This window comes from Calliphora vicina, chromosome 2 (assembly GCF_958450345.1).
Source record: "Calliphora vicina chromosome 2, idCalVici1.1, whole genome shotgun sequence".
Classification (NCBI taxonomy): Eukaryota; Metazoa; Arthropoda; class Insecta; order Diptera; family Calliphoridae; genus Calliphora; species Calliphora vicina.
The window spans coordinates 78,500,247-78,516,782 of record NC_088781.1 but is presented as its reverse complement, the minus strand read 5'-3'; the positions used below and the strand labels follow the sequence as shown (position 1 = coordinate 78,516,782).

The 16,536-nt window shown below is 35.9% G+C and overlaps 1 protein-coding gene across 1 annotated transcript in view; it reads right to left on the bottom strand.

Moving 5' to 3' along the window:
* Klp31E (kinesin-like protein 31E) overlaps positions 1-15,549 on the bottom strand; it is a 672,978-nt gene extending 657,429 nt beyond the window's left edge. The window contains exon 1 of the mRNA XM_065502432.1: positions 15,413-15,549. The gene's annotated coding sequence lies outside the window, so the exon portion shown is untranslated. The remainder of the gene's footprint in view (positions 1-15,412) is intronic.
* Positions 15,550-16,536: the final 987 nt, after the last annotated feature.

Below are 16,536 nucleotides of genomic sequence, written 5' to 3'. Positions count from 1 at the left end.
CAGTTTGCCCATTTTGGTGACCGATTTTTTTTTATGGGCCCCCAAAGTTTCTGAAAATCAGTGGGGCCTCTAAAAAAGGTGCCATCAGGTTTTGGTTAACAGCTAATTCAGACTTTGTGCTACGGCTTAACTTTATATGGCAATAATATAGCTAAGAGTCCGCCAAATAAATTTTGTTAAAATTTGTTTCCAAAAAATAGCTTTTTCGTGCACTTTTGTTGAAAAAATATAGGAAGAAAATTTTTTTTTTTTACTTTTTTTAGAATAACTTCCAGGGACTCCTAATTTTTCAATAACAATATCTCGCAAAGTTGTAGATACGGTAAATTTGAATAACTCTTGTGAACATATCAATGCATTCTGAATGTGTCTAGTCACTCTACATAGCACATAAAGATCACTTTGTACCTTAACAATTTTCGTTTTTCCTATTTTTTGACGCTAAAACAAAGATTTTTTTGTAAAAATAGTATTATCAAGTCCACACTTCTATGTTGTGCTGTATTATTTACTCGGCTGAGGTGTTCGGAATGGGGATCAGTGGGTGGACCTTCAATGTCACACATTTATAAAAAAATTGCCAAAAAGTCATTTATGATCCGAATGAGCTGCAATTTCAAATATAGATAGACCTTGAGAAGGTCTACAAAAAATATGATTTTATCTGTAGTTATCTCTTTTAGTTCAAGAGATATTTGGGTTTAATATTTTTTTAAATTTTGCCCGATCTTTTTTTCGTATTTTAAATTTGATGGGCCTACGAAAGGTCGAAATTTGTTTTTTTATATATGACGTATATTTGCGATAAAATTCTAAAGAAAATAAAACAAATCTGATAACAATTATTTCGTCCCTATAAAAAGTTACACGCATCCAAAGTTGAAGCATCTTTTTATATATTTCAACTTTGTATGCGTGTGTTTTTTAAGTTTTTTCCCAAAAAAGTCCCCATATTTTTTCATTTATAAAAAACTAATTTTCTTCGGGACTATATAAATTTTTTTATGATCTGGTAAGAGAACTTAATGCAAAAACATATAAGGTAAAATTTGACTAACTGAAGCGGACATTGTACCCCCCAGCCCTATCCAAACTTGGGCAATTTTGAAAAAAAAAAAATTAGGTTTGAGTAAAAAATTCTAAAAACGCAAAACACCGAACCTCAAAAGCTCATCACATTTATATAGCCCCATATGTTGTTTATATACATACAGAACGTTTTTACTATCATGCAGTAAATAACGTCAAAGTGGGCTATTTTCTAAAAAAAACTTAGTTTTTGGAACAAATTTTCGCCGTTTTAGGAATTTCGGTGTTTAAAAACAAAGGATGACAACATTAGTGATGCCATTGACTTACGAATATTTAGGTCTATATTACTTCCAAATTTTATTGTGATGTCTGTAATTGTTCAAATTTTACATTAATTCAAAGTTTTTATTTTTCTTGATGGAAAATCACCATTTTAAAATATTATTAGTTTTTAAGGTAAATGACGTCACAAAATTATTCATTTCACTAAAATGTCAATCTTTAAGTCATAAGGTTTCCACCGATATCAAAAACTTATATAAAAAGCTTATATTTACACTTCAGAAGTTCCACAAACCTTGCCCACTTTCAAAAATTTTAAAGTTTTTTCATATCTTGCATCAAGCCGGTCTTGCATGATCAAGATTGGATAAAGTTATGCGCCCGGATCATACCGATAATGATTTGCCCATTCTTCATTATTCCAGCACAATAGAGAAGTATACACTCGAACATACATTTTTAACAAAAAATTATTGTTTTAGAGTCAAAAATTAGTAAAAAACTAAAAATTTTAAGCTACAAAGTGATTTTTGACAGCTATTTAGAATACCTAGGTATGTTCGGATTGTTTTGATATGTTCACGAGAGTTATTCAAATTTACCGTAGCTACAACTTTGCGAGATATTGTTATTGAAAAATTAGGAGTCCCTGGAAGTTATTCTAAAAAAAGTAAAAAAAAAAAATTTTCTTCCTATATTTTTTCAACAAAAGTGCACGAAAAAGCTATTTTTTGGAAACAAATTTTAACAAAATTTATTTGGCGGACTCTTAGCTATATTATTGCCATATAAAGTTAAGCCGTAGCACAAAGTCTGAATTAGCTGTTAACCAAAACCTGATGGCACCTTTTTTAGAGGCCCCACTGATTTTCAGAAACTTTGGGGGCCCATAAAAAAAAATCGGTCACCAAAATGGGCAAACTGAGTATAGGGTTTTACTACCCTTTGGTAGTAGAGTCGAATCTATACTGTCATGATCGTGTGTTTTTTTCACTGTTGCACTGTGTAATCTTCAATGCGAATTATTTCAGAAACATCGAGTAGAATAAAGGCTCCTAGTTTTGATGGCAGCACACCATTTAATGTGTTCAAGTTCCAGTTTGATACGGCGGCCATTAGAAACATGTGGAACGACGAAGAAAAAGCTATCAAGTTGATTTTGGCATTAAAAGGAAATGCAGCGGTAGTTCTTGAAAGCGTGACAGCGAGCAACAAAAATTGTTATGATGACATAATGGAGGCGCATGACATAATGGAATTAATAATAGAGGTCAGAAGGCCAATAAGATACTACAAGATTTTGCGTTGGAAATCGAGCCTTTGCTACATCTTATTTATTCAGGGGAAAACCATCCGATTTTGGAGCATTTGAAGATAGAGGCATTTCTGAATGGTATTCGCGATCCTGAAATAAAACATGCGGTATGTGCCACACCAAAGTCATCATTCACTGAAACCGGCTCATTCGCGCTGGTACAAGAAACAGCAAAGATAATTTCAAAGCCACAGATGTGAAATGTGCGGAAAATTGAGGTTGTCGCTGAAAATGAGAGAAATATGGTCACCGAATTAAAGGAATTGAAAGAGGCAGTTTTGAAGGCTTTAAGTAAGAGACAAACTAAAGCCAAAGTTAAATGTTATAACTGTGGAAAAATGGGTCACATTCTGTAACTGTAGAGCACGAAGAAAGCGAATCAGATATGTTTCACCATCAAAACACAACCAACAGGCGAATCATCATGCATTACAGGATCTGACACCCACATCTGACGGCCCTACCATCTCCATATCAGTAATACAGCAGGAAAATAACAATCTTACTGCTAGTGGGTACATCAACGGTTGCCGATATTGTGGACGAAGTAATCATTGGTGCAGACTTCATGATTAGTCATATCATTACTTTGGATATGGGACAAAAAGTCATGAATTGGCGATATGAGAGCCATGAAGTCGGATATGAGAGCAAGTCTCAAGTAATAAAGCTAGTATTTGTTGATCACCGCAGTCAGAGGATTTGGTACGGGCCCGTGAGGAAGTGGAGTATTGTATAGACAATGGTTTGTTGGTGTTGGAACCAGCATATGTGTAAAGGGGCCACATAAATATGGAGGCCCTCGTTGAACAGCGCAACGGCGGAATGGTTCCTGTTGGAGTGCTTGGTCTGTCCCGCAGTGAAAAGATTATCAGGCCGGGTTCCAAGATGGGTGAAGATGCTGCAATTTGTTTGCATGTATGATGTTTTTGTAGTAATTTTTTTTATATTATACACAAGCAATTTCATTTGTTTTTGATAACCAAAAATATACATACATATATTTAGGCAGCAAATGTTTTAAAAATGAAAAATTTTCATTTTGTCTTATATTTTGTAACGCAAAATATTTTTGGAAAAACTGCGACAAATATTTCTACCATGAAGCTTGTGCATGTATGGCAAAGTGCCATCTAGAGTTTGACGTAAGGTGTTACTTTAAAATTTCGATTATGATTTGGAAGTATATCTCAAGCAAAGGATTGAAAGACTTATTTTTTACTGAAACAATCATGGTCGCGGAACAATATTTAAACACTCTGAAGAACAATTTGCTAAGAAATGCAACTAAATTTGGGTTTATCAGTAAACTACAATACAAATTTTATCTAAACTTAAATTGTATATAGTGGGGATGTGGCTTCTGTATAATTTCGGCGATGTTATAGACATGACAGCAAAAGGTCTCATCGTCAATCCAAATGAAAATTTTAGTGTGTATTTAAAGAAAAATTTCGCTAAAAGGCAACCAAAAAACAATACTGTAAAATTAGAAGAGTTACAAAAGAAATGGAACACTATGACATATAAAAAAACAAAAAATTATTAGCATTGTGTGGTATATCCTAAGCGTGGTCATACCAAATATTAAAAATGCCAAATAAGCAAATAGATTAGTTATTTAATTACTTAAAACTCACTTCTTGTAATTTGTGAAAAGAGTTAATTGACACTACCAAAATTAAATAGTATTTTATTTTCACTTCCTGTTCGTTTCTTTTACATTGGACTTGAACTTTTTCCATATATACGATTTATATATACTGTGTATATTCATAATAATCCAAAAAAGTTTATATATCGAAATAATAAGTGGTATATTTCTTGCTATCAAAGTCGAAAATATTATTTTTTTTTCAATGTGAAAACTCATTCTTGACATACTGTACATATCATGATATAAAAAAATTACAAAGTAGTTTCATTTATAATTTTTTGACAAGAAAGGAGATTTTTGAAGTTTATTTTATTTATAAATATTCAGAAAAGCGTTGCCACATGCAGAGAAGGGTTACAATACTCCGAGAAATTTTCAATGAAATATGTGTAGTGTGTAACAATTCACAATACTAATCTAATACTAAGTTTATACGTAGCCTATTTGCAAATGAAAATAATTTGCAATTAACTAACTCTCTGTTTATATGACACTTTGGTTACGGAAAATTCTTATTTTTTTAAATGCAAAAATGAAAGAATTAAAAATTCTTGTTTGTCTTACAATCCTAATTAATGCAAAAACGCAATGAAATATTTAAAAAACGATAGAAAAAGTAAAAACATTAAAAAATATGGCAATTTTTAAAATCTTATTTGAAAATAGTGTCGTTAATCAGGAATTGTTTTCGTGAGTTAGCTATTTGCAAATAAAAAAATAATTCACTGTTTATACGGCAAATTTTTCTACTTTCAATATATTTATTCGCGAATAAGTCGTGGGTATAAACGTAGTATAAGACGTTTGGCTTTATATCACAAAGGCAATGTAAATGAAGAGATGCCCGAAGATAATGAAACCTTTTTTCATCAGACATTAAAAAATGGATGGTTTTAAATTTATCCGAGGAATACTCATTGTAACGTTGCCCCAATTGTTGCATCAAAGGGATTTTTGTGCCCAAGGTGACTACCCTGCTGCGGGTAGTCACCTTGAGTCTTCGGGCACGGTGCAGGGGCTTAAGCATCCTAAGGATGTGATCTAAGAACTACCCTCCCCATACCTCACAGCGTCTGTCCTCTATGTTAAGAGCGGCTGTGGGGTAAATGACCATCTTCGGTCGCCTAGCGATCACGACCTCAACTTGGTAGCGCCTGTTCCCTTAGTTAGGGCGGCTACCAATTTCCTCTGTCTGCATTTTCTGATGTCGGTCCGGGACTGTGGTTTGGGTTACCTAGGCAACATAACCGTACCTTCTAGCGTCTGTTCCCTATGTTAAGGGCGGCTGGAAATTACAATCTGGTTCTGTCAGTCCGAATGTTTTTGGTGAAAACTCAAATCCAGGATGCGTCTGTCTCACATTGAGCGGCATCCTGGTCTGCGTCTGACTCCAGTGGAGCGGCAGTGTCTTTTTCTTACCTATGGTAGAGGTATAAACTGCCAAAACCACCCCCCCCCCCATGAAATGTCAGTTTCTAACGACGGCCCTATGTCCTTGGTCGAGGGTGCTAAAATCTCCAAGGGTAACGTGAGTACTCAGGCGGAAGCCACAGGTCTGAGTGCCACTGGAGCTACTGTGACTGCGACGAATCAGACGAATACCCCGGGTCTGGTAGTCGGTGATGCTACTGGGGTAAACAAAACGAATAGTTTTTTGACTAGACAGGAAAGAGTGACTATGGACGACAGCGACGACAACCTCTCAGGTCTGAAAGGGTTAAACCTTTATGAGACTGATGAGGAGGACTTACTCATGGTGTCCTCCGAGCCGCTAAAAGCGAATGAAGACGTACATCCGGAGGCCCATGACCCTGCAAAGGGAGACACAGAACAGAAAAACAGGAAACAGGACTCAGAACAGGACGAACGGAAAAGGTTGGCGGGCTACAAACGCTCTCTCCGGTATGTCAGGACGTTGGACTCGCGAGATCCCGCGTCTTTGACCACCAGGGAAAAGCGTTTGCGGCGTAAACATACCTACCACATACAGAAGTATGAGGCCATGCTAAATACTACTGTTGTGGAGGTAAGGCCAGCCAAGACTAAGACCGAACCAAACCAGAGCAGACAGGTGATCACATCTAAACATGTGCCCCATGCCAGCACTGGACCGAACACGATCATCGTCTCGGAGGATCTTGACGTACGCCCATCTACATCAAAGAGGGCCACGTCGGGGCCAAAGAGAGGTGATGACCAATGCGGCACGACGAAGTCTGCTAGCACAACACCCAAGGTGCTGTCCGCAATCTCCTCTACTCGAGGAACCGCGATGGCTTCCAAAGGTACAGCAAGCAGGCCTAGTATTAAGCGGCAAAGGTCAGGTGAAACGCAGGTGTCTGAGGGTAAGCGGCTGAAACCATCAACTAGCTTAACATCAGCACCTGAGCTACAAGTAGCCATCATAGATCGTAGTCAACCTGATGGGAAAATGACTACGGACAGATGGCTGCTTCTGGAGGAGAAGATCTTGCGGGCACTAGTGGACGAACTCGCATGCAGTGAGGATGATTCCTTCACTGCATTCGATGGCGCCAAATGGTTAAAGGGTGTCAAGATCATCGGGTGCGGTAACGAGAAGGCCCTAGGCTTTCTCAGTAACTGTATCCGAGGAGTTGGCGAACTCTGGCCCAATGCAAGAATCGAAATCGTCCCACTGGATCAAGTACCTTTTCGTACGACGGTGAGAGTGTGGGTCCCTCCTCCCCTTTTGGAGGACGAAGCCACGCTAACACTTATAAAGCGTCAGAATAAGGAACTTGGTACAGAGGACTGGACGATTGAACGAGGGTGCTCTAGGGACAAAGGAGAAGGCAAGGATCTCTGGATCAAAATTGGTTCAGAATCCCTCCGACTCCTGCGTTCTTCGCAAGGCGTCATCAAATACGGGCTAAACCAACTCCGGTTGATCTTGCCCGCGGTGAAGCGCAATGATGAACCCAAGCGGCCTGAGAGTGGTACAGATTAATCTGCACCACTCCGAAGCAGCATCGGACGATTTGCTGCGCTTCATGGAGAAGGAAGCTATCCACGTGGCCTTAATCCAAGAACCCTGGCTTGTAGCCAGTAAAGTTCGAGGCGTCCGGTCACGAAACTATGTGCTCCTTTCTCCGAACCCTGAAGGTAAAGTAAGGAGCTGTATTTTGGTCAGGAAAGACATTAAGGTTTTCCTTCTATCTAATTACAGTTCTGGTGATTTAACGGTAGTTGCACTAGAGCGACAAGGGCTACCAACCCTAATCATATCATCTGCGTACCTACCATACGACGAAGCTAATCCGCCCTCACGTGCCGTACGCACACTTGTAGACTGGTGTAACACAAGGGGCCATGATCTCATCATAGGATGTGATGCTAATGCCCATCATACTCTGTGGGGGAGCTCGGATATAAATGACAGGGGTGAGTGTTTACTTCAATACCTTCTATCTACTAACCTAAGTGTTTGCAATAGGGGTAATATACCAACGTTCTTCAATAGGATCATCGTGGGCGGTGTCATCTCGTGGGCGGTGTCATCTTTCAAGCCCTATAAATCACCAGGGCCAGATGGCATATTCCCAGCGTTACTCCAAAAATCGATTTCAACCATCATGCCATGGCTTATAATGATATTTAGGTACAGCCTGGAAACAGGATACATCCCTAAAGAATGGAGAGAGGTTACAGTGGTATTTATCCCCAAAGCGGGAAAGGTAAACCACAGTACCGCAAAGGACTATAGACCGATCAGTCTGTCATCGTTTTTATTGAAAACACTGGAAAGATTGGTCGATATCCACGTCAGGAACATCCTCTCCCCTGATAATTTCTGTAGGGCACAGCACGCATACCTTAAAGGCAGGTCGGTGGAGACAGCCTTGCATGACGTTGTCGGAACTATAGAGGGGACACTTGACAAGAAGGAATATGTTATGGCATCTTTCTTGGATATAGAGGGTGCGTTTAATAATGTGAACATATCCGCAATAGTTGATGCACTGGGTGACTTATGTGTTGATCAGCGGATAAGGAATTGGACAGAAAATATGCTTAGGAGCAGGGCCATTAACTCTAATATGGGTATTGGTAGGACAAGGAAAGTTGTGACAAGAGGCACACCACAAGGTGGGGTCATCTCTCCACTTCTGTGGAATCTTGTCGTAAATAAAATCCTTTTCAGGCTCAGTAGGATAGGTACCAAAGTAGTCGCATATGCTGACGACGTTGTGCTTCTTATTCAAGGGAAGTTTCTTCCCACAATAAGTGAACTCATGGAATCAGCGCTCAGCGTTCTGCTATCATGGGCCAAGGAAAACGGTTTGGGTGTTAACCCTGCCAAAACCGAACTGGTTCTTTTCACCAGGAGATATAAAACACCAGAATTTAAACCTCCACGACTGGATGGTACTTTTCTGAAGTTTTCAAGCGAAGCCAAATATCTTGGCGTAATTTTGGACTCTAAGCTCTCGTGGAAACGTAATGCTGAGAGTCGAATGAAGAAGGCATTATGTGCCTTCTATATATGCAAGAAGACCTTTGGGAAGAGATGGGGTCTTAAACCATACATTGTACACTGGATGTACACCGCGGTCATAAGACCTATTTTGACCTATGGGGCTCTTGTTTGGTGGAGAGTGGTGGACACTAAGACTCACCTCTCTATTCTAAACAAGGTACAAAGATTAGCATGTCTTGCAATTACTGGCTCTATGAATTCCACACCTCAGGCCAGTCTAGAGACGATGCTGAATATAACTCCCCTTGATATATATATCAAATGCATTTCTGCTAAGTCTGCTCTACGACTCAAACAGTCGAGCGGACTGAAGCACGATCGTATTGGTCATGGCACCATCCTACAAAAGATAGGCAGGCCAATCATAGGGAGGGAAACGGATTATATAATACCCACACCGAATTTTGATAGAACATTTAGGATCAGAATACCGACAAGGGATGATTGGGCCGCGAACTCTGTCCTAAGAGATGACGTGATCTCAATCTATACTGATGGTTCAAAGACAGAAAGAGGCACGGGCTCGGGAATCTTCTCAGATGAGCTGGACCTTTTGATGTCTCTTCGATTACCCGATACCTGCACGGTTTTCCAGGCAGAGATTTATGCTATTGATACAGCCGCGAGAAGAATCCGGGAACTGAATCTCGAAAATTCGACCATACATATCTACTTGGACAGCCTGGCATCAATCAAGGCTCTTAACTCCAACGTGATTAGGTCGAAATGTCTTCTCAATTGTATCAAATCACTGGCACAACTGACACAACATCACGTGGAGTTGATATGGGTTCCAGGACATGCGGGCATCCGGGGAAATGAAGTATCTGATGAGTGCGCAACCAACGGGTCGTCCCTGGACGTATCTCTTGCGCAAAGGGATATTCACACTCCCTTGGTGACAGTATCAAAATTGATAGATGAATGGGCTTTGAGCGAGACGGAACTCAGGTGGTCAAATATCATCACTTGTAGAATATCCAGAATGCTCTGGCCCAATCTGACAGAGGATAGAACTAAGACTCTTTTGTCTCTTAGTAGGAATTCGATTAGACTTCTCACGGGTATAATTACTGGGCACTGCATGATTGGACATATGTCTGAACGTATGGGTTACCCACGTTATGGCTATTGTAGAAGTTGTTTAGATGAAGAGGAGGAGGAATCGGTACAGCACCTTCTATGTGAATGCCCAGCCTTACAAGAGCATAGACTACTACATCTTGGTAGAGCTCTTTTCCATGATCTGGACTGTCTCAGGGATGTGTCACTAGTGAATATGATTGGGTTTATTAGAAGTACCGGCTGGTTCCCATAGGGACCACAGAAGTCACATAATGGACGAAACTAGGGAGGGAAACTATTCTCACTTTATGTGTGACATTTTCAGCATAAGGGAATAGTACTTCTAAGGGTACCACAATGGGCCGCAAGGCCTCCGAGTGAACTCGCTAACTTGCGAGCAACCCACGTAACCTAACCTAACCTACAAACTTGTCACTGCAGTCTTTGCAGAAACTACTTTATGTGTTGGCTAGATATTTTCGAGAGGACTTTTATCCCTAATTACAACGTGTCCTGGATAGACTAATATGTTTGCGCAATACCCACGATGCTGACCAACTGAAGTGGAATTTTAGTGTGGTTGGCTTATCTATTTAAGGTTCTTAAGCCTTATTTGAAACGAAATATAGGCCGTTGTCTTCAATTGTGTACTACCCTTGCTGGACGAGGGACGCTATGAAGCACATGTTAGCAATTTTGCCGTTAAATGTTTTTCATTTATTGCTCGGGATGTACGTGATTATGGCAAATTCCTGGAGTTTATATTGGAAACTATAGAGCTTGAACACGTTGATAGTGTGCAGGGCTCTTGGCGTTTATTGTTCGAGATAATTGGCGGCATAAAGGGACAATTCCATTCTATTTCCGGAGACTTTTTGCAGTTTATTTTCGAATATTTGGTGGAGGATAAGAAGCTAAAACGACAATAGAGCCTGCTGTTGAATGATGCTGTGGAATATCGTCATCTATTCCACTATATCATTCCCAAATCGTATTAAAAGATTAGACAAACAGTTGAACATTCGTTCATTCCCTTATTCGTGCAGGAGCATGAGGGTTTGTGTCCGCAAATAGCTCAGTGATTTAGTTGCCAATATAACTACAATCAAGCATAAACAAAATTCTTCTGCTAACGATACTCAGCAATTGAAAACCTTGGCCCGAATTGTGTTGCTACTAAATGCCTTGGATAAACGCACAATAATATTTTGAATAAAATATTTTTTTTATTTTATTTATGTTTGAAGTATTTGCAATAAAGGCAAAAATGGGATTGATTTTGATGATATGGTAGCTTTGTTTTACACATAAACTTCAAATCTCCTTTATTGTCAAATGCTTAATAAGGTTGACATAAAGAGAAAATGAAACTACCTTGTATTTTTTATATCATGGTACATATATTTAGGCAGCAAATGTTTTAAAAATTAAAAATGTTCATTTTGTCTTCTATCTGCGAACACACTTAATATTAGTTAATTGTCAAATGATATAGCAAAAAATAGTATTCAATCGATTAACCGTTAATCGGTTAACCGATTAATTTTGGACGGTTAACTGTTCGAATAATTTGAAATTGCCGATTTTCAAATAACAAATAAACCGATTAATTTGTGTCGATTAACCGATTAACCGAAATTCCTTTTTTTGCACTTTAAATTTTTTTTTATTTATTTTTCCATTTCAATTCAAATACAAATTTCAAATTAAAATTAGATATTTTTTGAACATCCAATAAACATGTTTAGTGAGTATGTATAACAACTGACATATTTAATTTACATGTATTTGAAACTTTGTTTGTATTTACATGTATAGACGAAACTTTTTTTTTTTGAAATGAGTCTTTTATCATAACTGAACGAAACTATTAAATTAATCAATATCCAAAAAGGAATATTCTTGATTTCTCCAAAATATACAATCAGCGAGAGAGTTTTTTCCAAGAAAAGTTTTATAAAATCTAAAGAAAAAAAAATCGTTTAAATTTTATTCTTTTTATAAAAGATTATTTCAGAAGATCTCACTAAAACTATAAAAACTCACACATCGCTCATTTGCTGCAACAACGTCATAATTTAAAAAAAAGTCGTTTCGAGAAAAACATCTTTGAATATTTTATGACATTTTACGATTTCTTAAATAAATTTTCAACAAGTCATGCGATTTCAGAAATTTAAATAGGAGATTTTAATATCTTTCTGTAGGCGTCTATTAAATAAAATATTAGTACGTCTTCTTGCTTCGACAGTTTATTCAAAATTAATCATGTTCCTACAAAATTGTCACTTAACAACTAGAACTTAACATAAACTTAAAATAGAAGCCGTTAATAATACATGTTATGCTGTATAATGATAATAAAAGAGACAGATATACTTAACTAGAGTAACTTTACAAAAAAATGTAACTTCACAAAAAAAAATCAAAACCGTTAGGTTAAAGCATACGAAATAAAATAGAAAGAGATAAGGGTAGTCAGTCATAATAATAAACGTCAAACAAAAGAACCTACACTCACAAAAATAACCCGTGGATACCATAACAAATATATTACCACAATCTACTATATTTCTAACCTGTATTTAACCCAAATTTTTACTTATCAAATATACGAGAAAACATGAATTTTTACAATGTTTACAACAAAAAAACACCCTCACACAAAAAAATTTTTTTTTTAAAAACTGATAAAACTAGGTTTATGAAAGATTATAGAACAGCGCATATTTTGTATTACTCAGTTCAATAAACACGGATTTTGAGTAATGACGTTGTTGCAGCAAATAGGCGATATGTTTACAAAAATGATCTCAAATACCTTATTTGCCATGTATACAAAATTCGTTGTTGTATTTCCAATTTGAAATGAAAATATAAATTATTCGGTTAATCAAATAATTTCAAATTAACCGATTAAATCTAAACCTCGATTTATTATTTGCTCGATTAACCGATTAAACCAGAAACCCGATTAATTGAATACCCTAGTAAAACTCTATACTCACTTTGTCCATTTTGGTGACCGATTTTTTTTATGGGCCCCCAAAGTTTCTGAAAATCAGTGGGGCCTCAAAAAAAGGTGTCATCAGTTTTTGGCTAAGAGCTAATTCAGACTTTGTGATACGGCTTAACTTTATATGGCAATAATATAGCTAAGAGTCCGCCAGATAAATCTTGTTAAAATTTTTTCCCAAAAAACAGCTTTTTCATGAACTTTTGTTGAAAAAATTTAGGAAGAAATTTTTTTTTTTTACTTTTTTCAGAATAACTTCCAGGGACTCCTAATTTTTCACTAACAATATTTAGCAAAGTTGTAGCTATGACAAATCTGAACAACTCTTGTAAACATATCAATGCAATCTGAACATATCTAATCACTCTAAATAGCTGTCAAAAATCACTTTGTAGCTAAAAATTTTAGTTTTTTACTATTTTTTGACACAGAAACAAACATTTTTTTGTTAAAAATGTATGATCGAGTGTATACTTCTCTATTGTGCTGGAATAACAAAGAATGGGCAAATCATTGTCGGTATGAGCCGGGCGCATCACTTTATACAATCTTGATCACGCAAGACCGGCTTGATGCAAGATATGAAAAAACTTTAAAATGTTTGAAAGTGGGCAAGGTTTGTGGAACTTCTGAAGTGTAAGTATAAGCTTTTTATATAAGTTTTTGATATCGGTGGAAACTTTATGACTTAAAGATTGACATTTTAGTGAAATTAATTAATGTTGTAATTTTTCGGACGTCATTTACCTTAAAAACTAACAATATTTTAAAATGGTGATTTTCCATCAAGAAAAATAAAAACTTTGAATTAATGTAAAATTTTAACAGTTACAGACATCACAATACAATTAAGGAAGTAATATAGATCTGAATGTTCTTAAGTCAATGGCATCACCAATGTTGCCATTCTTTGTTTTCAAACACCGAAATTTCTAAAACGGCGGAAATTTGTTCCAAAAACTGAGTTTTTTTTTAGAAATAAATAAAAGAAAAAATATGGGGACTTTTTTGGGAAAAAACTTAAAAAACACACGCATACAAAGTTGAAATATATAAAAAGATGCTTCAACTTTGGATGCGTGTAACTTTTTATAGGGTCGAAATAATTGTTATCAGGTTTGTTTTATTTTCTTTAGAATTTTATCGCAAATATACGTCATATATAAAAAACAAATTTCGACCTTTCGTAGGCCCATCAAATATAAAATACGAAAAAAAGATCGGGCAAAATTTAAAAAAAAAATTAAATTAAACTAAAAGTGATAACTACAGATAAAACCATATTTTTTGTAAAGCTTCTCAAGATCTATCTATATTTGAAATTTCAGCTCTTTCGGATCATAAATGACTTTTTGGCAATTTTTTTATAAATGTGTGACATTGAGGGTCCAGCCACTGATCCCCATTCCGAACACCTCAACCGAGTAAATAATACAGCACAACATAGAAGTGTGGACTTGATAATACTATTTTTACAAAAAAATCTTTGTTTTAGCGTCAAAAAATTGGAAAAACGAAAATTGTTAAGGTACAAAGTGATCTTTATGTGCTATGTAGAGTGACTAGACACATTCAGAATGCATTGATATGTTCACAAGAGTTGTTCAACTTTACCGTAGCTACAACTTTGCTAAATATTGTTAGTGAAAAATTAATAGACCCTGGAAGTTATTCTAAAAAAAGTAAAAAAAAATTTCTTCCTATATTTTTTCAACAAAAGTGCACGAAAAAGCTATTTTTTGGAAATATTATTGGCATATAAAGTTAAGCCGTATCACAAAGTCTGAATTATCTGTTAACCAAAAACTGATGACACCTTTTTTAGAGGACCCACTGATTTTCACAAATCGGTCACCAAAATGGACAAACTGAGTATAGTTTGTATACTACCCTTTGGTAGTAGAGTCGAACCTATACTGTCATGATCTTGTGTTTTTTTCACTGTTGCACTGTGTAATCAATTGTATTCGCAGGTTTATCTTATCGGTTTCATACAGTGAATGTCACTTAAAATCGTACACCATCGTGGTCAAATTTTATTCATTAGTTTTAGAAAGTTGAGGTTTTGGAAATATTTTAAAATGCTATTTTTATATTGTGTGTGCTATTACCTATCAGATTTAATTTTAATTGCCCTTTTAATTTAATTCAGGACAGCAAGTACCGTTACGACCGAAATTAGCAAAAATAACGTTACCGCTAGATGACCGTTACCGAAATAATGGAAATTAGTGTTACCATTTTGAATCAGCAGCAAAAATTGCTCTTAAAATGACCGATGAATGATCTTTGGCTCATTTATACCAAAGATTTTTACAACATTAAGAAGAAATCAATGTCCCCGAAACAGTTTGTATCTAAATATTTTCATTGTCTTTACAGTTTGGAAACTCGTAGGCGATTTAATTACCGAGGGTTGTGGTCAAGTGGGATTATTCAGCTATAAACAAATATGACAATTTTTAAAATTATATTACTTCACCATTTACTTAACATAAAAAATATTTACTTATAAATATGTAAAACAGTCAAGTGAAAGGTACTTACTAACGTTGATGATGTATTAAAATCGATAATTTAATTTTTCAAGCCAGTAACATTAAATTAAAAACGAGTTCCAAAATATTTTAATATTACTCGGATTATTAATCACAATTGCATTAAAAGATCAACAGCTGTCTTTCGATTAGAGTTGTAAAATATTGAGTATTTGGGTACTCAGTACTCAATGCCGTATATATTTTCCGGAACTCAATACAAATAACAATTACTCAATTATTTCAGAGTTGTATTTTTCAATTCAATTAAGAAAAAAGTGATATATTTTACAGTTATTACTAGTAAACAAATTTTTACACTATTTTTATAATAAATACTTAAAAAAATTATTTCAAACTATACTAACTGAAATATACAGATGTAAAAAGTACTTACATATGTAAGTTTATTACACTGTGCTAGTAGAAAAAACTGTCAAGCGGAGCACCCGGCGGATTAAACTAATTCGAGTAAAGTGAGTATACACCAAAAAATATTTTATTTTTTTTTAAGATAATGCAAATTCTAAAATTTATCCATCGATTAAAATTTTAAAGTTTCGGTTTGTTGGAGATTGGTTTGAGATTCGGTTTGAAAAAAATGATTTAAGGCGAACTATAATGATTTTCATGATCTTAAAAAAATCAATCAATTCGCTAGTGTTTACTCACTTTTGAGGCTGTGTATATAAGTTTGTCATTCCGTTTGTAATTTCTACATTTTTCATTTGCGATCCCACAAAGTATATACATATATTCTAGATCGTTATAGATACCGAAGTCGATATATCCATGCCCGTCTGTATGTTGAAATCAACTTTCCGAAGCCCCCAAATAACTTAAATAAATGATTCATACATCAATATGTCGGGAATTCTTCCGGCTCGGTTGATTTAAAATCGACAAAATCGGCCCATAAATGGCTGAGATAACCGGAAAAACCTCGATGTTTGGCCTATTTTTGATCTACATCTGGATAACTAAGTCATTAATATAGACAATATGGATATCTAATGATAGATATTTCAAAGTCCGTTGCAACGTTGTATATAAGACTATAGTAAGTGTGACCTACAATGTGTAAAACTCGGGAAAAATATTTTTTAACCCGAATTTTTTTTCATCAAACAACTT